This window comes from Rattus norvegicus, chromosome 4, assembly GCF_036323735.1.
Source record: "Rattus norvegicus strain BN/NHsdMcwi chromosome 4, GRCr8, whole genome shotgun sequence".
In the NCBI taxonomy this organism is placed as follows: Eukaryota; Metazoa; Chordata; class Mammalia; order Rodentia; family Muridae; genus Rattus; species Rattus norvegicus.
The window spans coordinates 161,206,908-161,229,102 of record NC_086022.1 but is presented as its reverse complement, the minus strand read 5'-3'; the positions used below and the strand labels follow the sequence as shown (position 1 = coordinate 161,229,102).

At 48.6% G+C, this 22,195-nt stretch overlaps 1 pseudogene; it reads right to left on the bottom strand.

Moving 5' to 3' along the window:
* Positions 1-16,612: 16,612 nt before the first annotated feature.
* On the bottom strand, positions 16,613-16,785 carry LOC120102765 (U2 spliceosomal RNA; annotated as a pseudogene).
* Positions 16,786-22,195: the final 5,410 nt, after the last annotated feature.

Below are 22,195 nucleotides of genomic sequence, written 5' to 3'. Positions count from 1 at the left end.
GTCTTGCCTTCTGCTGTGTGACAACTGCAACAGCTAAGCCCAGCCAGCACTCATGTCATAGGCCTTGATGAGGGCAGGAGATGCTGAAGTGTTTAGTCGGCTTCCCAGCATTTGCCACCCCAGGTGCTGGCCACCCGTGGGCCACCAGGGAAGGCCTCCTTCAGCTTCTGCAGGTTCAGCCTCAGGGAGGGGATGTTTCCTGAGGAGACCAGAGACAGAGCCCGTTGCCTAGCATGATCTGTCTCTTGAGTCTACAGCACAGAGCATGTGTCAAGGTCAGAATTGTCTTTCAAGTGGTTTCCCGGGGCCTCCCGAGAGCACACACAGGCCTCTCTGGGTAGCGAGACTGGTCTCTGCTTCCCTTATTTGGAACAGGCTTTCTCATGTAGCCCAGGCTGCCCTCCTGCTCTCTGTAGAGGCAAAGATGAAGTTGAACTCTTGATTTTCCTGTCTTGGCCTCTTCAGTGCTGAGATGACAGCACCCGCATGTGTGTGCACGCATGCGCGCATGTGTGTTTGTGTGTACGCGCCATCATGCAAGTGCTTCTAGTGACTCTTGTTGCTGTCCTTGAAACCTGTAGTCGATTGCTTTCCCTCATGAAAAGTAACAGTGATGTCCCCCAACGAACACTCCCATCCAATTCTGGGGTTTCTGGAGAGGGCCATCCTCACCAATATCCACACACCCAAGTATTCATCCCTGTTGAGCTAAATTTAATTCCTAATTAGGTGGTGAGCGGGGAGGGGTGTGTGCACATGGGAGCCTTCCATAATGTTAAAATCCTTCTAGATTCTTTTTTCATGGCCGGGCTTGTCACCCTACTCTATGGACTGAACCACAGCCTATCTGTTGTTCAGCAGGACACCCAGTATGGAAGGACCATTGATGAGTATCAGCTGGACCAGTGACAGAGAGCTTGAATGGATAAGCGTAGGCTCTGGCTGATAATTATAGTCAAAGAATGTACATTCAAATGATCAAGTGCTCATAAACTGTTGATTCCAAGTGAAGATGGCTGTCAAACATCTCCAACGCACGCACACGGAGACACACACATCCTTTTTACAACCAGACTTCTCTTCCTGCTAACGGATCCCAGTAAGCCTCTAATTCTCCAGTCGTTGTCTAGCATTTGATGGTTTGTTCATTCACTGTTTCCCGTGCATCTGCTACATTTGGGGCAACTTCTTTTCTAGTTGCCAGAGATTCACTAATGAATGCAAGTGATAAGACTGGGTTCCGTGCATGACAAAGGCAGGCACTTGGTAAAAGAAACGATTAGATATTTGTACAGTAGGTGAGTTCATCTGCAGTGTAGGAATATTGAGAAAAGAGAGGCAGGGAGAGGCTAATGGAGGAGGTGGTGCTTGACTAAAGTGCAGAAGGTCATCGGGTAAGAGAACAGGAGAAAACTATCCACTCGGTGCACATACAAAGGTAGGAGCGTGGCTGCTGTGTGGCAGGCAGAGGGAGGAGAGTCTGGAGGCCATCAGCAGGGAAGCAGATGATGTAGAGAGAGCTGAGGGGCAGAGAGACGGAGCAGGCCAGTCAGGGACTTAGAGGACTTTGTGCTCTGAGACAGTGGGAATCTATCCCCGCAGGATTTTGAGACATGATTGATCACATTTTAATTTTATCTGAAAACATACCAGTGATGAGCCTGAACACATTAGAGAGTGGATGGTTTGGGATGGGCTGTCACAGTGGAGCGGGTGAGACATGGGCAGATCCCATCCTCAGGGAAAGCAGTGCCAACAAGAGAGGCCGGATGCAGGATATTTGAGGGTGGACAGCAAGGATGACATGACGCCAAGGCCGTGAGCTTGAGGTGATGTGGAGAAGGAAGGCAGCCAAGCCAGCACTTCAGCACTGGGCCCCACTGTCTGGCCCCGCTCCTGGGCTGCCACTAAAGGACAGACATACATGTAGTCACAGTGCCCGGGCTCTGATTGACTCCCTACCAGCAGAGTGGCTTCTGTTTCCTCCCCAGTGTTCAGAGCAGGTGCATTAGAGTCTAAGTATTTGACAGCTCCACCCCTTTTTCTCCAGGAAGCCAGTGGGAGGGGGCAGCTGTTGTCATCGTGCCCATCTGTTGTCCTGACCCTGGGCCGGGGATGGGATACATCTGATTTTTCATGAGTCATTCCCTGTCTCTCACTCTCCTCCCCCACACAGTCTCCCTCTCAGTTCTTCACACTTCTCCTCACGTTTCCCTCGCTTCTATCAGACCTAGAGTCCGGTGAGACTGTTTTTCAGTCAAGTGGCAGAACACAGCCTAGAGAAGTAACTGGAGAGCCCCAGAGCATTGTGGGTATAGAGAGCGTATGCCAAATCCATGGTCCTAGAACAGCATGGGTCATGCACCATTGCAGGGGTGATTTCTGTTTGTGGGGTGAGTTGATACAACAAGACAGTCTTGGGTGACTAGAGAACTCCCTGGGATGTGGTGAAACCTCAGTTCTGGTCATCCATTCACGTTCCTGGGTAGCTTTATAGTCTGGTGAAGGGCAAAGAGCTTTAGGATGAACATCTGAACACTGACATCAACTCTCTGTGACATGTGCCAAGACTCCTCGTGTCCTCACTCTGCCCTAAGCCCATCTGGGAAATGGGCAACATGACCTGTGACACCCAGTGTCTCTTCTTGATTCATAGCTCTGAGGTTTAGGCCTTCATCCATGATGAACTCGATTCCAGGTACAGGCACACGATGGGGACCGAAGCCATCTCCTGCCTAGGGAGACCCGCACTGGTTCGGCTCTTGTTGAGACTCCACACTCAGCAGCAGGCAGTTATAATAACCAGACGGCTTTGGCTAGCATTCAGATGCGTCTGGTACCCAGGCAAGAATGGCAGTTTTATAGATTGCCGATGACACAAGGCTTTTGTGATGATTAAACGGGTTAATATAAGTAGAGTGTTGACTCACTGGCTGTGAGCCTGTGTAAGTTCCAGCCATCACCTTTCTTTACTCTCCTCGCTATGGGATGGGTCCTGTGGCTGTGCTCTTCCTTCGCTATGAGTTGCTCAGTCCCATCTTTATAATATCTGCTAGTCCTGATGGCTGCTTCAGCTTGGCGTCTTTGTCTGTTCAGTCACAGAAGAGGACTGTTCTCTTTCTCAGCTTGACGTCAGAGTATTACCTGGTTTACTGGGGTACAGTGGGTAAAATGTGGAAAAGGAACCATGACTGATGGCTGTGGCAAGGCGTGGTGAAGTTGGAGAACATGCTTGCAGTCAGACTCCCTGCACCCATGCTCTTTTGACAAGCTATCGATTGTGAGTTCACAGAGACACTGTCACGGCCACCCAGCATTTCAAAGCACCACAGGGATGGAAGTTGGGCGGGTTGAATGCTCTCTAAACATTCTGGCAAATGGGAGAAAAGTAACCTCAGAGAGAAATGCCTCTGGCCTATTCACAGCTGAGTGGTAATGGCTCCTGGGCCTGCTACTCGATCATGAGGACAGCCTCGTGACCTGTCTCCAAGGCATTCTGTATTGGGTGTGAAGAGAGTAACTTCCTCTGAAGACCAGACTCATTACAGTGACACCCAGCAGCAGCAGCAAGGTCAGGTGCCTTCTCCTACCCTTCTCCATTCGGATTTCTGCCAACAGTCCACTAGAGGGAGCTACAGTCACTTTCCTTCCCGAATGCAGGCTCGCGGCTGCAGCCCCTGAGTTAGCCACTCCGGTTTGGAAGGACCAACCAAAGCCCTCTTGTGTAAATCTATTCGGGGTTCACAGTCTGCATAGTCATTCAGCTGGGACTGTTAGGCTCTCTCCTTGGTGGGGATGTGTCAGAGCTTCCCTGATGTAGTACAGCTGCCCTGAGGTTGCCCATGACCAGAGGTAAATGGGTGACAGCCACCCGTGGGGTTGCTGTGTGCTCTGGTAAACATGACTGCTTACACATCGTGTGCCAATAGGGAAGCAGCCAGGGCACCAAAGGCCCCTCATTCTCTGGCCTGTGAAAGCAGGTGAGTAATTTCTGGAGCCCTTACCTGTGGGTTGCTCTTAACCTCCTGGAAGGGCCAAGGGAATATTAGGAATCAGTTATGACACCGTGGAGGAAATTCCTAACAGAAGCCTGGTGGCCAGCGGACTTGGGTTCAGTTTGCTCTCTGTGGAGAAGGACTATCCCCAGGAACCAGGAGATGACAAAGCAAAAAACCAGGTGTCTCTTGGGAAAACAATCCTCCAGCACAAATACCAGTCGGTCACATTTTATGGGCTCTAAACGGGCTAAGCAGCAAAGTCAAATCATTGAGAACTCCTACCCGGCAACTGGACCTGAGTTACGAGGGGTCTGAGAGAGAGGACTCCAGGGCCAGTCTTTGGGTCGTGTCCTCAGCTTCCCCCCTTGTCAAGCAGGGAGCCGCATCAAATGCCTCCAAGTTCCTTCTTATAACGGATGTGTGTTTGATCTTACCAGTCCCCTGCTTCCTGAAGTTTGTAAAGGAGCCCATTAAAAATGGCCCGCACAAAGGTGTCTTTTCAAAACACCAACCCCTCATCTCCTGCCCGGTCTGGCTGCCTCTCCAGACATCCTTAGTCTTTGCAAGATGGTGCCCATTAGTGAGCTTTGGTACGGAGCCTGACCCTGCGAGGGGTCAGATCTTCACTCCTCTCAGATTCCGAGTGGTGTGTTTCACAGGGGCTCTGGCGGCCTCACCTGCACTCAAGCTGTCTTTAAATGACTGCTATCTGGTTGTTTTTTGAGACAAAGTCTCACTATACAGTACTGACTGGCCTAGGTAGAGCAAAGGTGTGCATCATCATGGCCCCTCCCCTTTTAAGGTTTGGCCCCTCCCCCTTTTAAGGTTTGGCCCCTCCCCCTTTAAGGTTTGGTCCCTCCCCCTTTTAAGGTTCGAAACAGGGTCTAATGTATCCCACGTTGGCCTTAAACTCTCTTTGTAACCAGGGATGGCCTTGAACTCCTGTTCTTTCTACCTCTGTCTTCTGAGTGCTGGGATTGCATGCAGGCACCACCATGCCCAGTGTCTGCAGTGCTGGGGTTTGTGCAGTTGGCAACCTACCAACTGAACTGCATCCCGGTTTCCGAGATGGGTTCTGAAGATAACAGGGAGGAGCAGGGCGGGGGTGGGGAGCCAGAAGAAAGGATTCTCATTCGAATTGAAGCATTGCCAGTAATGACTGGTTGAGACAAGTATCTCCCACGTTTGTTTTGGTCAGCTCTTTGGTGCTCACACAAGGCTTCTGAAAATGAACAGGAACGAAACGCCAAGGACACTTGGTGTATGTGGGCTACGCTGTGGTAACCCATTGTGGGCCAGAGTCATCTAGAGGATGTATTAAATGGGAATTCCTACCTCAGTGTGGAGGTTTGTACCTGTAATCACAGCAGACAGGAAGCTGAGGCAGGGGAACCAAAAACTAAAGGACAGCCTGTGCTATACAAAGTCAGATGCTAGGACAGACAGACCTAGGACAGACAGACGAGGTAGGTTCCTGGGCTGCAACGAAGAGTTGCTGAATGCACAGGTATGAGAAAGTTGGGGGGGGGGGGTGTTTTTTGTTTTTGTTTTAAAAGACAAGGTCTCAAGTGGCTTGGCTTGCCCTGGAATTCACTGGGGCTGCAGACCTGCACCTACTCCAGGTTTACATGGTGCTTGGGATAGAATTTAGGGATTTGTGCTGGATAAGCATCTTATCAAATAACCTCGGCTAAAAAGGGTCCAAGAATGAGCATATCCTTCCCAGGCAAAGGTCGTTCTTTAGGTCAGGGGACTGATACTCTGCGCTATTAAACTTGAAACACTTGGTTGTGAGCCTAGCCTTCTCTCCAGCCCGAAACACAGTCTCAGCCATGTGTCACCTACATCCGTTTCAGGGACTTCTAAAATCATAACCTATGGGCTTCTAAGCTTGTAGGCAAGAGGCAGCCCCACAGATGAGCGAGTAGTTAGTCTCCAAGGCAACGGAGCCTTGGTTAATTACCAGGATTGGGAGAAGGCTCCCAGGTCAGCGCTTGCGAGTTTCGGCCACTAGGGGGAGACAAGGTTATTGTTTTACCGGCCTGAGCAGCGGAGAAGAGGAAAAGTACTGAGGCACGCTGAGCAAAGCCTTTGAGAACATCGGCAACAAAGCTCACTGTTCCAGGGCCGCAGCAAAGCACTGCACTGCAATCTGGATGCGCACAGATGCCATCAGGAACCACGGGCCTGGTGAGGAGGGGAGGGGCTGTTTATTTCCCAAGTCACTTGGTTTTCCTTCCGTTCCTCAAAGTGCCTTACATCAATTCTGTTATGCAATAGGTGCCTGGCTGCAGTTATGAGAAGAAATGAAGATGCTGTGTTGTTTTGGGCCGAAGAAAGTGGCTTATAAAAGTGGTGTGTGTGTGTGTGTGTGTGTGTGTGTGTGTGCGTGTGTGTGTGTGTGTGTGTGTGTGTGTGGTTTGTGAGAGATGACAGGGGACTTGGACTGGCTGGCCCAGGACATTTCCCGCCCAGGTGTGTGGGGACATAAATCTGCAAAAGGAAAGGCTAGTTTGAGGTCTGTGTACATGTCCTCATGATGAGAAGAACCAGGGATTCTGTAGTAAAAAAGATTTAAGTCAAACCTCGAGTTAAGAGGACAAATAATCCAGAGAGTACTTTACCTGCCTTGAATTTGCAAAAGCCCATGGTCCACACCGTACACCCCTTAGCTCATCTCTTTAGAGGATGCCCACACGTTGAACAGCACCGGGGCAGAGGGACAGATCTAGATCGTGTGACCAGGAACTAACCACTCAGCTTCTGTGACACTCGACACTCGTCAGCCCCGTCTTTTCCGAGTGAGGTGATGTCAGGTTCTCAACCCTTTCCTCTCCACAGGAGCATCAGGTGTGGAAGCCCCTCTCCCCACGAGCACACTGTACCTAGCCTTCTCTCATCCACACGAGTACCCAGCATCCAGCCCTCTGTTCTCCACACGAGCAGCATACACTTGGCTACCCTCTCTCGCCGTGAGCATTCTCAGCCCTCTTCTTTCTGCGTGGACTTTACTCATTCAACCTTTTCCTCTCCATCCGAGCATGTGTGAGCATTATACACAGCATCATATTCCTCAAGGCACTTCAGAGCAGCTCCTATATCAGTCGCTGAGGGCTCCCTCTCCATGCTCTTCCTAGGAAGGACAGCAGCCATCCTGTAACTTCAGAGAGAAGATCAAAAAAACGAGCTCAGGCAACACTGGAACACGTGACGCTCTAATTTATCTGAGGGACCAGTTTCCACCACATGCATCGGCTGTACTTGTGCAGCCTCTGTGACAAGCTGTAGAAACAGGGATGGTCTGTAAGACTTTAGTTTGGGGACTTGCATATTTCTCAGAAGCTCCAATGGTTTTCCTAACAGAGGACCCTTAGTGGGCTTTTCAGCATGCTCATGCCTTGTGACCAACGTGTGCAAAGCACATGTTAAGAGTATCCGAGAGCTTACCAGTGACCAGAGCATTTTCACTGTGGTCTCAGTTAAGTGTTTCTCCAGGCCACCATGAAGGCTGTTCACGGGAGAAATCCCTTTAAATGCTTTGAAATGAGGTGTGTGTGTGTGTGTGTGTGTGTGTGTGTGTGTGTGTGTATGTGTGTGTGTTAGAATATGAGTATAGATGAGTGTATGCATATGAATGTGTGTATGTGCTGTATGTTAAGTATGAGAGTGTATATGAGTGTATGGTATGTATGTGTGTATGTGTATATGAGTGCCTGTCTATGTGCATGTGTGTACTATGTGTGTATACATGGTGCGTCTATGAACACTCATAGGCACAAACATACATGAGTGTGCATGTGTGTACTGTGTAGATGTGTTCATGGTGTGTCTGTACTGTGTGTGTGTGTGTGTGCGTGTGTGCACGTGTGAAGTGTGTGGATGTGAGCTAAGATATTTGTGTGCTTGTGTGTGTACGAATGAGTGTGAGGGTAGAGAACTTGTTTGCCTTCTATCTCAAACATGCTCCCTTTGGGGAAGTGAAACCACATCTCCACAATCTCTCTCCTCACCACAAACCACCAAGAGAATCTGGCACAAAAGACGGCTGGCTATCCCCATCCCCGTGTATCCATGTCCTAGATAGGAACTCAGCTTTCCAAGAGTCCATTTCCTAAGAGTCCCTCACTCCCTTGGAGTCTAGAGCGTCTCACCCCAGTCTTCTCCTTGCTGCTGGACAGCACAGGACGGCTCTGTTCTATGGCTCCCCCAGACATGAGTCTTTTGAGGGATGTCTCAGGAGTGCCTGTCCCTGAGCTCTCATCCCCAGGCTCCCATCAGCCACTGGGGCATCTGCTGCTGCTCTGAGCTTTCCCTCCATCGCTGCCTGGATGTTTGGATCATGAGAGCATTAGTGACCAGATTCCAGAGGATATCAAGAGGACTTTGCAGCGGATCTCTTGCCTTCCATCCCTCACTGGCTCTGTCCTTGAAAGAACCCTGCCCCCTGCCCTCCCTTGAAGCCTTTTCTACCCTGCAACTGGCCTGGAACATCAGAGGCAAGAAAGTCACTGCTCCAATTGAATTTTGCTGCAGTTTCTTTCTTTTTTTTTTTTCTCCCCTAGATGCTGAGAGCTATTTTTAGCTAGGGACTTTTAAAAAAATAGGGGATCCACATCTATTTTTAAAGCCCTTACGGAGGCCAAATAACCAAGGGTTCCTCCTGCAGATTTGCGAGAGCAAGGTGGGAGAGGCTAGGACAGCGGGTAGGGGTGCCTGCCTGCAACTGTGGGGTAGACAGGAAAGCTTAGGAGGGTGGGTGAAGACAAAACAGGATCAAGCTGCTTTCACACAGGACACAAGAGTAAGAGCCTATCCGCCTCTGCGTCAAGCTCCCAAGTCTCCAGTCCTAGTGTTACAAATGCCGGCACCTAGCAGTGGAGAGGACACTGCCACTGACTGAGTTTATCACCTTGTCTTTTCTCTGGGTATCATAGCTCTGGGTCTTCCTTTGGTCTGACCACGTTGTGCTGAGCGTGAAACCAACACTGAGCAGGTAGAGTTAAAGACCTGGGTGTGTGGGTGGGTGCTATGTGTGCCAACATGCTGGCGAAGGTACAAGGGGATGGCACGCTGCAGGACAAAGGGATCTGGCTTTAGAGAAGGGAAGGGGACTGACAAATGTGCGCTAGGTCCTCCTCAGAGTGGTTGCACAGGGTCCTTTTCTTCTGTCTCCCTGAGCCTGTCACCAATGGCCATATTTGGAAGCAGGTTTCACAGGCCTTGAATGGAGGAGGGCAGTAGGGCAGAAAATTCTAGACGATGACAATGCTATAGACTGAACCTAAAGACTTCCTTGTTTCTGCTTTGCACACAATGGATGGAGGGGATGGCCTAGCTGGAAGCCTGGCAGCTACCTCACCAGTTGGCCTCACATGACCTTCCTTCCTCTCTCCTCATAAAATTCAGTCCCTGTGGCCATGTCTTCCTTGAAACTGACCAGGGCTCTTGATGTCACCCTGCTCTGCCTGTTCCTCTTCTAAACTCTAGTAGGGCAAGGAGTGAGGAGAAGACGAGATAGACATGGAGACCCTCATAGCGACAAGAGGCAACCACTCCTCACTCCCTTAATACATAAATCAATTACCCACAATACCTCTCTTCCTTTGTTAATAATACGTACCATACGCATCTTTGTTGCCTTCACCACAAGGGAGAAAGCCTACTGAGTATGGGGATACCAGGATTGCAAGAGCTACAAGATTTCTTAGAATAATACCATGTCAGGGCTGGAGGAATGACTCAGCAGTTAAGAGTGCTTACTCATCATGAGGATCGGAGTTCAGAGACCAGTTTTTGTGTAATAAGTTGGCCATCTTTACAAATGCTTGCAACTCCAGCCTCAAGGAGGGTGAAGACAGGAGGATGACGGGGGCTTGCTGTCTTCTAGCCTAGCCCAGACTTTGAGCCTTGGATTTAGGAAAAGGACCTGCCTCAGAAGAATAGGCAGGGAGTGATGGAGAGGACACCCAATGTCCTCTTTTGGCCTCTGTGAGTAAGCATGCATGTGTGTGCGTGCATATGTGTGTGTGTGTGTGTGTGTGTGTGTGTGTGTGTGTGTGCACCCAGAGTAAATAAAAACCCTAAAGACTAACAACGCTCATGTCCCCAGACCACTCCAACATGCTGATAAGACTTTGGCTCTATCCTCTGGCAGTGAGAAGCCTAGGTCTAGCCTTTTCTCCAACCGCTCTTTTCCCTCCTTTTCTGGGAGTTCACTGTGCCTGTCTCCACTTTTACTTCTACCACTGGATTGGGAGTTCCTTTATATCGTACATAGAAAGAGACAGGGAGAGAGGGACGCTTGCATCCTGACCCATCAGCAGACTGTCACACTGTTCTCCGAGACCAGCACAGGCTGAGGGTGCTGCAGTGGCCCTGTGGTGTTGCTAGGGCTTCTGGGTGAGGCAATCCTCCTGTGGTGAAGCTGGCCTGGGGACCAGCACTGTCAGTACTGTGCACAGTTAGGGGCAGCCTGTCCTCCCAGCCTCCATCAGCAGATGTGGGCAATGCCAGAGCCCTGTGTCCCTCTGAAGTTTCTCTTTGTTATTCACCATCCCCGCAAGTGTCTGTCCACATTGTTGTTGTTGCTTCCATCAGTCTCTGAAGGACTCATGGTTGCCAGGACTCTAAGCTCACACTATGGATGCCACTCTACACTCTAGATTCTTATCACATACTCTGGGTCCCAATCCATACTCTAGACTCCCAAACAATACTCTGGATCCCAACCTACACTCTAAACTCCCAACCCACAGTCTAGACTTCCAATGTACACTCTGGATCCCAACCCATACCCTGGATCCCAACCAATACTTTGGATCCTAACCCACACTCTAGACTCTCAACCCACACTCTGGATCCCAACCCATACTCTAGACTCCCAACACACACTCTAGATTCCCAACCTATACTCTAGACTCTCAACCCATACTCTAGACTCCCAACCCACACTCTAGACTCTCAACCCACACTCTGGATCCCAACCCATACTCTGGATCCCAACCTACACTTTGGATCCCAACCCACACTAGACTCCCAACCCACACTCTAGACTCCCAACACACACTCTGGATCCTAACCCTTACTCTAGACTCCCAACATACACTCTAGACTCCCAACCCACACTCTGGATCCCAACCCATACTCTGGATCCCAACCTACACTTTGGATCCCAACCCACACTAGACTTCCAACCCACACTCTAGACTCTCAATCTACACTCTGGATCCCAACCCATACCCTAGACTCCCAACACACACTCTAGACTCCCAACACACACTCTAGATCTCAACCCACACTCTATACTCCAAACAGACACTTTGGATCCCAACCCACACTCTGGATCTCAGCACATACTCTAGATCCCAACACACACTCAGAAATTCTGCTCTACACTCTACTCTTGCTCACATTACGAATTCCTGTTCCACATACTAGAATCCATTTCCAGAACAACCTGACTTTACTGACAGGTAGCGTATGGTGAAAGTTCCTCCCTTTCCCACATTTCCTAACTTTGTCACCATGTGTGATCACTCTACTTATGGCTGTCCTCTAACACAGCATCCCAGGAGGAATGGGATTTTTGTTTATTTTGGCCATGAGTCAACACTGGTGTGCACAGACCATTGTTGCCTAAGTAAGTAGGCGGTTGTAGCATGAATAGGTAGCAGCAAAGTACATGATGACATACACAAGTGACCCTCGGACACCTTTTCCTGACCCTTGCTGGAGGCTTCAGCAAAGTGGAGATACAGGGAGGAAAGGATGGGGTGAAGTCTGTATTCAGTTTGGTCCCCTCTCTTGATAACCAACTTCTAGCAATCCTAGAAGTTTTGGAATGGCTGCACCATTTTTATGCTAATGAGGTCACGTTTGGCTCACCTTTGCTTCAGAGTGAGGATAGATACAGGAAAGACAAGGCGAGATGGGAAGGAAGAGCCTACCAGCCCCCTGGGACTCAAGATGGAGTCGGTCACCAACTTCCGATGAAGACATCACTCATAGCGATGTTACCAAATTCCCTAAAACTCCAGAGGGATGGGTGGGGGCCATCTTTCCTGGATATGTGGAGTTAGTACCCATTAGTCAATAAGACTTCCTTTACAACAAAGGGAGACCATCACAGACAGCCACAACCGGACACAGTGCAGAGATCAGTGGATCAGGGGGAGCCCAGCCCCAATGGATACATGCATGTCACAGCTCCTGCATCCATAGCTCAGAAAATATTGTGCAAGAGAGGGCTGAAACGCCACAAGAACCAGAATACCAGGAGTCTGCTGTGAACCAGTCTCTCCTAGAAATGGCTGCATAAACCAGACTAGATAATAGCAGTATGTTGATGTGGAAGGTGGGAAGTTTCACAGGACGCTTACTCCTAAACAAAGAACTTCCAGCCATCTGAGATCCCTTACTGGTTGTATGGGATGAGCGTGCAGGGTGAGAGTGCAGCTTTGAAGCCCTAAACACACAAACAACAAAGACGGACTTCGTTGTGTGGATGTGCGTGTGCATGTGTGCCCATGTACGCATACAGGTACATATATATGTGTAACAAATGTAGCAAGAAAAAAAGAAGGTAGCACCTTGAGAGGGGGCAAAGGGAGGGTCTGGGGAAGGGTAGCTAGGAGGGGCTGGAGGGACAAAAGAAGATGGCAAAATAATGTAATAAAGCAATGTAATTCTATTTCACACTCTTAAAAAAAAATCTCCGAAGGGCCAAGAACATTGAGTAACTGAACATGTGGAGGTGTCTGGATCTGGTGTGGCCACATAGGACACAGAACCCCCTCCACATACTTCTCTTTACCTGCCCCTCCTCCCATGGCACGTGCAGCTCTTTGTCAAGATCCTTGGCCATGTTCTTTATACCAGCCAGTAGTTTCCCTGAAGTCTGGGAGCCAATCAGGTTAATTCATCAAAGCTGAGGAGGGTGTTGGAGGGACCTTAAGGCAAGGCAGGTGGATCAGAGTCACAGGTAAGGCAAGCAGAACTTGTGACCTGCATTCCATGTGACGGTCTACAGACAGAACCTCCCACAGTGAGTCTTATGGTATTTACGGGTGGGTGGTGTCAGATCTGGTGTGGATTCGAGCACCCCAGCTGCTGTCTGAAGTCGCTTTACTGCCTCCTGCTGGGGAGAAATGTCCATTTCTTCCAAGGTTACAGAGTTGCATGCTGGCCTTTGTGGTTGGTTCGAGAGCAGAGGAATGTAGGTTGTTTTCCCAAGAAGGTAACAAGGAAGTGAGTGTCCTTCTCACACAGAGCGGATCTGCTCCAGGCTCCAGGGCATGAGAGACATTGTTTCCCCTCTCCCCACATGTCAGAACAGGAGAGTGATAACCATCAAACATAAGCCCTACATCCAGGCATAAGGAGGACCTGATGTCTAAACCGTCAAGGTCATGGTGATTCATGGTGTCACAGCTTGTTAGTGACAGCGGGTAGGGAGCAGGTTCTCTGTTCCCTGCCTCTAATTGCTTCAGGCACTCAAATGACCTCTGATCTCTCTCAGCTAAAGTCATGGGGGATGCAATTTATTTCCTAGGCCAGGGAGGCAAGAGCTTTCCTGATGCATCAAGAGAATTCATTTGCGGCATTGTTTCTCGAACCCAGGGATTGATCTGACTGAGGCAACCAGGAAATGAAGGAAGAACTGACATGTCACAGAGAAGCAGGGTTCAAGTGGGTTAGGCTCTTGGATGGAGAAGCCACAGCACCCCGGAAGTTCAGCATGTTTATCATATACAGTTAAGCAGGGAGGCGGGGCTTATGATGTCTGGTGTACAACTGAACAAGGAGGGACGTCCAGTGCTTCTTAGTAGGAGCAGACCCTGTCGGAGGTGTTCTCATCCAGAGGAGAAAGCTATGGAGACATTCTCTGCGCGCACTGTCAATATTTGTACTCGGACTGGAGGGCTGCTCTGCCATTCCTCAGAGGCTCATCCAGGGAAGACTTTGACACTCACATGGGGCCAAGACACATGTCCTTGGCAGGGCCACTCTCATGTCAAATGAGCCTGCCATGCCCCTTTTTTATTTCTTAGATGTCTAAGATGCATTTTGACACTTAGTCTAGAAGCAGTTCGCCACAACCTTGGACACTGTCAAAATGACAAAGAGGAAGGCCACAGCAGCCATTATGCCCAACAAAAAGAAAAAGATGCTTTAAGGGACTAAAGGGCTTAAAGCCTGGAAGCTTCGTAGGGGTGTTTTTGAGGTACTTGTGGAGAAATCAATCTGATCATAAGCCTCTTGCTTTTCTATGATGTGCCTATGTAATCGGGCCACATTGTCACTATCATGACTGTGGGCCCAAACACCCGGGAGGTGGGACCCTTGATTCCCAATTTTCTGTAACTCTCCCTGAAATGTTGAATGGAATCCCTCAGGACTCTGGGATGAGTAGAGCAGCACTGCCTCACCCCCAAAGTGAACGAAGTCACTCGTATAAACAGATAGAGAAGGATTGACCAAATCACTGGTTTGAAAACAGACTCAGCAAGGATTCTCCCTTGACCTGCCTTACCTCCATGGACACAATTACAATCACAGCCAGGGGGTTATTTGGGTAGCGTTGTTCAGAAACTGGGAACCATTTAAATCTGCTACGATATTCCCCTTCAGCTACTAGTACCCTCTGACCACAAAGGTCCTTAAGAGTATTCGGCAATGACCTATGCCCCATGCTAACAATAAGAAGCACATCTCTGGGTGAAAATTAAGGATGCTGATGAGACCCACAGTGTACGAGGCTGTAGCGAGAGCAACATAACACAGTTCAAGCATCCTCAGAGAAGCCCATGACATCAGGTCAGCCCTTTATGCACCAGCCCCTTGGGTTGTTAAAACCTTTCCCCCTACTCCGGCCTCTCCCCCCAGGAAGTGTGTCTTCTCCTAATTAATTATGTCTGTGTTCGACACAATGGAGCATCTCCTTCTTCCATGGCATAAGAACCTCGAAGCCATTAAAGGTGGTGGCCTGTAAATCCTGATATCTGCTGAGATCAGACTGTCTCCTGGGAGCCAAAGGTGTGATCTTATCTGGAAACAGGTGCTCTGTAGATGTAATTCAGTTATTCATCTCGAGTGCAAGTGGCCCCTGCAATGTGAGAACAAGGACTCATCTAAAAGACTCACAGTGGAGTGGCAGAGGAGGAGACACCCAGGGAAGATGGCAGTGGAGCTGGCAGTGCCAGTCATAGATCTCCAGGCCATCAGGAGCTGGAAGAGGTAAGGAAGGGCTCTCCTCCCTACAGTCTTTGTGGAGAAGATGGCCATGATGGTGTTTGGTTTCTGAAGTCTGACTTCCAGAGATGTGAGAGAATGGGCGTCTTTGTTGAAGCTCCCAAGGCCGTAAGACGTTGACCCTTCAGCAATGACAGAGCAAATCATGGTGCTGTCAGCTCCCCTCAGCCTGCTCTTCCTACACAGAAAGCCCATCCTTGTCCCTTGTCCAGAAGCCGTGCTTGGCTGGTGAGCAGTGTTCCTCCGCAGTCTGCTTCAGTTCCTGACTCCAGGTTCTCACCTTGAGTTCCTGCCCTGACTTTTGTGTATATATAAGTGTGTGCACGTGTGTGTGTGTGTGCACGTGTGTGTGTGTGTGTGTGTGTGTGTGCATGTGTGAATGTATATGTGCATTCACGTATATGTGTATATGATGTAATATATATTACATACATACATATATTATACATATATATTATATATATGACATACATGCACACACACATATATACATATGTATATATACATGATGAACAATCTGAAGGGAGCAAAGCAGTGTGTGTGTATATATTGTTTATGTGTGTAATAAATACAGTGTGTATGTGTGTAATATATAATGTGTATATGTGAGCTATTTCTCTCTCTCTCTGTGTGTGTGTGTGGTGTGTGTGTGTGTGTGTGTGTGTGTGTGTGTGTGTGTGTGTATGTGTAGCCCAGGCCCACCTACCTAGACACAGCGAGTTAGGCTCTCTTACATAAATTAGCAATCAAAAAAAATACTCTATAGATATGTCCACAGGACAATCGAATGGAGACAATTCTTCAATTGGGGGTCTCTCTTTTCAGATGTTGACAACCAAGATTACCCACCCCAGTCACCTACCTACTGCTTCCTGTGAATTGGATATAAATCTTCTTTATGGGCACTGAGTCCCCGGGAACCCGAAGAAGTGATGTGTGCATTGTTCTGATGACAGGGAGAAACGAGGCGCGGAGAAGTAAATTGGCAGAGTCTAACAGTCAGCGAGGAGGAGGGATGCTGGGGTGCAGGCTCTCTGCAGCTGTAATTCAGCTAATCACCTTGAGATGTAATTGCCTATACTGCCTGGGGACAGGTATCCTCTGGAGACTCACGATGGAGTGGCAAAGGTAGGGAGAGTTGTGGAAAATGAAGACAGAGATGGGAGCATTGACTGTGGACATCTGAGCCATCGAAGCTGGGAAAGGTGGGTCATTTGGGGTTAGGAGTCCATTCCAGGCTTCTAGGCTTCCACTCTGGGCTGCTGTTGCTGCTTGTGGCGGAGATGTACCAGGCACAGTCTTCTTCATGCTGGGATTTCTCCGAGACCTTTGCATACCCTAGCTCCCCAACCTCACAACTACCCTGAAAGTGGGGGCTACTGTAGATGAGAAAGCAGAGTCCCAGAGAACCCAGAGAAACCACTCAGGCTCTGACCCTGCTGCTTGATTTAAAAAAATCTCATCTGTACCCTGAACGGAAAGTGGGATTTGCTTGCATTTTCTACACTTGATCTTAGCCAAAAGGCCGAGAAGCGATTGCTTGCATTTTCAACATCAGTGCATTCTCTTGCCTCCTCCTGTTGAGCAGGAGTCTGGGGCAAACCTGCCACAGGTCTGGGTGGGCCTCTGGGTTATAGTCGCTGCAGAAGACTAAATGTTTCACTCAGATTCCATCCCACCTGTCTGGTGTGTTCTTTGCTCCAGGTAGAAAGTGTGTCTATACATGCAAAGTGGCTTGTGTGTGCAGTTCCAGCCTTTAGACAGTAGAGGCTGTAGGATCAGGAATTTGAGCCCAGTCTGGGTTATACAGTGAGCTCAAGGAAGCCTGGGCCACACAGTAGGGACCCTGTTTCCCTCCGGCCCCTAAATGTAGCAGGAGTCCATTCTAGAGTTGTCTTGCTTTTTGCAGGTGTTGGTTCCTTTTACAAAACCACCCACCCGATGGCTTAGATTCTTCTCTGTCTCTCTTTCAGGTCCTCACACATGCACCTGAGAGCCCAGAGAGCCCAGTCTGAACTCTCAAAAGGATGTTTTGAGATGTGTCAGATCAGGAAAGGAGGGGGCACGCTCGGGAGCTGTTATGTCATATGCCCAAAGCTGGGCCTTCAAGAAGGCAGCACTTCTGTCTTATGACCTGGAGCACTTCTTACTATTCCCACAACACATCTGCTTTTCTGGGGACCTATCACATTTGCCCTTATATCTCCTGTGATATAGATAACCAGGTTTTGCTGCCCTGCTCAGGTGTGAGCATCCAATTTGGCTCAGTATGTTGCAAGCATGATTTTCTTATTCTGATATTTATTTATTTATTTGATCATAGTATAGGGTTGTAATAAAGGATGTGGAAAGTGAGCACACTGGCTGTCTGTCTCTGGAAGGCTCTTGGGGGCTCTGGGAGTCTCTGGGAGGTTCTGGAAGGCTCTAAAGTCCAACTTTACCAGTATTGAGAGGTGAGACTGAAAGGCTGGCTGGGGCTTATTTTCAAAACCGTTCATGATTTGTAGAGATTCCACAAAGGAAAGAAGAACTCAAAAAGGTGAATGAACAGAGACTTCCCTGTTATACTCTAGTGTGTTTATGGGAATAAGAAGGCAGTTGTGACAGTCAGCAGCTGAGAATAAGGACCACAGAGTCAGCTAATAGTTATTATATACTAAGTATATACTGGGCACCATATTGGGCCCTTGACCTTCACGGTTGCCACTCTGTTGTGGGACACTATTCCTAGGGATATGTGAACAAACATTTATTTATCCTAAATAAGAAAACCACAAATCAAGGTAATGATACTATCCAAGCTCAATTTGACGAATCACTGAGTTTGTTGGAGTTAGTTATAGGAGCTGGGTTCAGGAGTTACTTATAGGAACAGGGACAACTCAAAGGCAGCCATGTCACTGAAGGCCATCCTTGGTGACAACTCATGAAAGCTTGAGCCTGGAGCTCCCTGCACAGTTTGCTGGCAGTTTGACAAGATGGAGTGCCTTTTCTCTGTGGCTTATTTAACTTTGGGTGTGTTGAGGGTAGGGTTTCAATTTGGTAAGTTTCATGGACTTCTTGAGACTTCTGAGTTAGTTGCTCCCTAAGACATAAGGAGAATACCTGTAGAACTTTCTGAGTCTTAAGGAGTTTCCCTCTGAAATGGAATGTTTCAGATTGGATAAAATTGCTGCTTAACACCTACCTATACTGTAAGTGGTGAGTGTCTTTCCATTCTGCTGATAAAAAAGCAGAGGATCCAAGAGGTTAAGTGTAGGATGATGTCATACAGGTACAAGATAGAATGAGGCCTGTCATTGGATGAGAAGGAAGGATGGGTGGGAGAAAAGTTTTAGAGAGAAGGGAGGAGACTGGAGGGGAAGGAGAGGCAGCCGAGAGTGAGTGAGAGAGAGAGAGAGAGAGAGAGAGACAGAGACAGAGAGAGAGAGAGAGAGAGAGAGAGAGAGAGAGAGAAAGAGAGAGAGAGGGAAGGAGGGAGGGAGGGAGAGAGAGAGAGAGAGAGAGAGAGAGAGAGAGAGAGAGAGAGAGAGGAGAGAACATGGAAGCAGATGTTAAGATTTCTCTCCGCACATTTACAGGTTGTTATGAATATTCTTAAGGGATGGACATGTACAGGGCTTTGTATGTCTAGGTGGGCAATTGTATATTATCAATTAGATCAGAGGTTATTGCGTTGTGTGATTTAATTGAATTTAAGGGAGTATGTGGTGGGTGGCTAGAGACACTAGGCTGCTATGGAATTGGGATGTATATTTCTGGCATGGTGGCAACCTGTCTTGGGTAGAGAGATTGTTGCCAGGCTCAGAGAGAAGCCATTAGCAGTGTGATATAGGATAGAGCAAAGCAGGTGAGAGGCTTTGCTGACTGAGATGAAGATGTCTACCAGATATCTTGGGACACTATGGTGCTAGACCTAGCATGGGGTAAAAGAAACCTTTTTAAAATTATTTTACAGCAACAGTTAGGTAACTTCTTGAGATCCTCTTTCAGGTGAAGGGTAGGACTTCATCTCCACATGTAAAAGGTCTTTCTCTAGAGTCCAGTCCTTCAGCAACATCTGTTTCCATGGCTTCCATACCTACTTGCAGAAGGAGCTAGGGAAGTGGGCTGTCAGGTAATGAAGATCAGGACTTGACTGTGCCTGAGAGGTCAGGAGGAGCCATCAGAAGCTGTTGAGCAAAGAAACTAGCAAGACCAGAATTGGGCATCAGAAAGGGATCTGCAGTGGTAAGAGCTGGATGGGGCAATCTTACCCACATCCCTTCCTGCCACACAACTAGGAGGGTCCTCTCTTCCTCCATGCAAGAGATAGTACACACCCGTGGATAGAAGGCCATACACTTCCCTCATTCATCCTTCAAAAATCAAACACAGAGAAAGATCCAGCTATACCATTCGTGGTTATGCACCAGGAGGGCTCTAAGTCAGCATGGCACAGAGACACTTGCACACCCAGGTTTACTGCTGCGCCATCCACAGGGGCTGAAAAATGGAACCAACCTGAATGCCCGTTACAGATGATGTCATGAGTAAGCTGTGATCTGTGTGCACAGTGGTGGTTCATAAGGGAAATGAACAGGCTGTGTTATGCAATACGAGTCAGATACAGATAGACATGCATCTCACATCTCCTCTCGTATTCAGAATCTGGATCTCTATACCTGAGGTATATATGCAGATGTGGAAAGGGAGTTATTGAGAAGTAGAGAGAAGAGAGCAATGGCAAGGGGAGAGCAAGAGACAATAACAGGAAATGAATGGGGAGCAAAGGCTATGCACATAAAATGACACAATGAAACTTACGCTGTGCTAATCAAAGCGTGAATTATGAAGGGAGTCTCTCTTCTTACCCAGTTGAGATTGTGTGTGTGTGTGTGTGTGTGTGTGTGTGTGTGTGTGTGGTGGCTTTTGTCCTAGTTTAATTTCTGTTGCTGTGAGAAAATACCTCCAACAAAAATCAACTTAGAGGAAAAAGAGCTTATTTTTTCTCACCATTATTATTATTGTTGTTGTTGTTAGTTTTACTTATTCACTTTACATCCTTCTCACTGCCCCTTCCAAGTCACCTGCTCCCACAATCCTCCCACTCCTCCTCCTCCTCTGAGCAGATGAGGGACTCTTGGATGTCCACCCTACTCTGTCACATCAAGTCTCTGGGAGGCTAGGTGCATCCTCTCCCACTGAGGCCAGACAAGGCAGCCCATCGAGAAGAACATAACCCCTGTGTAGGCAACAGCTTTAGGGATAGCCTCACTCCAGTTCTTTCGGACCCACACGAAGACCAAGCTGCATATCTCTTACATTTGTCAGGGAGGCCGAGGTCCAGCGAAAGGGCTTGTTTGAGCTTCTGATTCCAGGCTATATTCTTCAAGGCAGAGAAGACATGTTAGCAGGAACTTAAAACTGTTAAACTGGCAATTGCCTTGCACGCAGTCAAGAGCACACAAATGGATGTGTGCATTCCCAGTGCTCAGCTTGTTTCTTCCATTTTTCTACAGTCCAGGGCCCAAACCCAGGGAGCAGTGGGATGCACTACTGTGTCTTCTCCCATCAGTTAATATAGTCAAGCCTCCATGGACGTGCCCATAGGATAATCTGATCTAGAAAATCCACCTTTGAGACTTGTTTTCCTGCCTGAATGTAGCAAGCTGCTGATTAAAACTAACCATGACAGTTTCCCAAAGCACCCAGAGGTGAGGGAGTAGTGGGTGTCTGTCGGTGAATGTACATCCTCTGGGCTAGAAGCCCTTATCTGAAGCCTTTGCTAGTCTCCCTTGTGAATACTCCCACTGTGGGCTATTTTAAGGTCCCGGCATGATGTCACCTGCATCACAGACATCCTCAAAGTTGACATTTAGTTCTAGGAAGTTAGCGCAAGCTGGCCCCAGCACACCCTTGTGTGACACACGACGACACCCAGGCCTATATTCACCCAGGCAGGCAGGAGCTCCCAGAGGGCTTTGAAAAGAGGAGTAACAATGCTTGCCCTGGCCACAGATTCTCCTCATGACACTGAAGCCCAGGAAGCAGCATTTTGGCTCTAGGGCCTCTGGAAGTTTCTGGAGGTTCTGTCATACAGTTGAAACTCCATCTCTGCCTGGTCCCTCTCCCAAAGAGAGGTAACAGCAAATTTTTCTTCTGATTAAAAAAACAGATTTAATTTGTGTGTGTGTGTGTGTGTGTGTGTGTGTGTGTGTGTGTGTGTGTGTGTGTGTGTCTGGATGTTCCGTGTGCACGTATGTCTGTGTACCACAGCATGCTGTGCCTGAAGAGTCCAGCAGAGGACATTGGGTCATCTGGAGCTAGAGTTACAGATGGGTGGGGGCTGGCTTGTGGGTGCTGGGAACTGAACCTGGGGCCTTTCTAAGAGCAGCAGTGCTCTTAGCTGCTGAACCATCCATGCAGTCCCTCTCTGACTTTTAAGACACACGGGTCAACCACAACCTCTGTCTGGAGCTCAAAACGCAATGTCACAAATTAGTGCTAGTCAGTATAGGTCCCCTGCAATGACTCAGGGGGTTTGAGTCAGAGGGTCTGCAGGGATATTAAACACTGTTTTAATTTATATGGGGCACATATTCACTCACTCACTCATTTGGTGACTGATTTAGTCACTCACTTGATATGGGTGGGGAGCTCAGATGTTGGGATGGTCAGCTCCAGAAGAGCGACATCCTCGGGTACTGAAAAATTGAAGATTTAAGGGCAGAAGCCCAGGGTTCAGAAGTGCCCCAAAGACTACACTCTCAGCATGCCAGTTAAAGAATCAACCGAGCGGGCCATGGAGACACATGCTTGTAATCCCAGCCCTTGGGAGGTGAAAGCAGGAGGTGCAAGGCTAGTCCAGGTCACGTAGTGAGTTTGAGGTCATTGTAGGCTTCATTAGACCTTCCCTTGAAGGTGAAGGAGGAGAGGAAGAAGGGGGAGGGGAGGGAGAAGGAGGA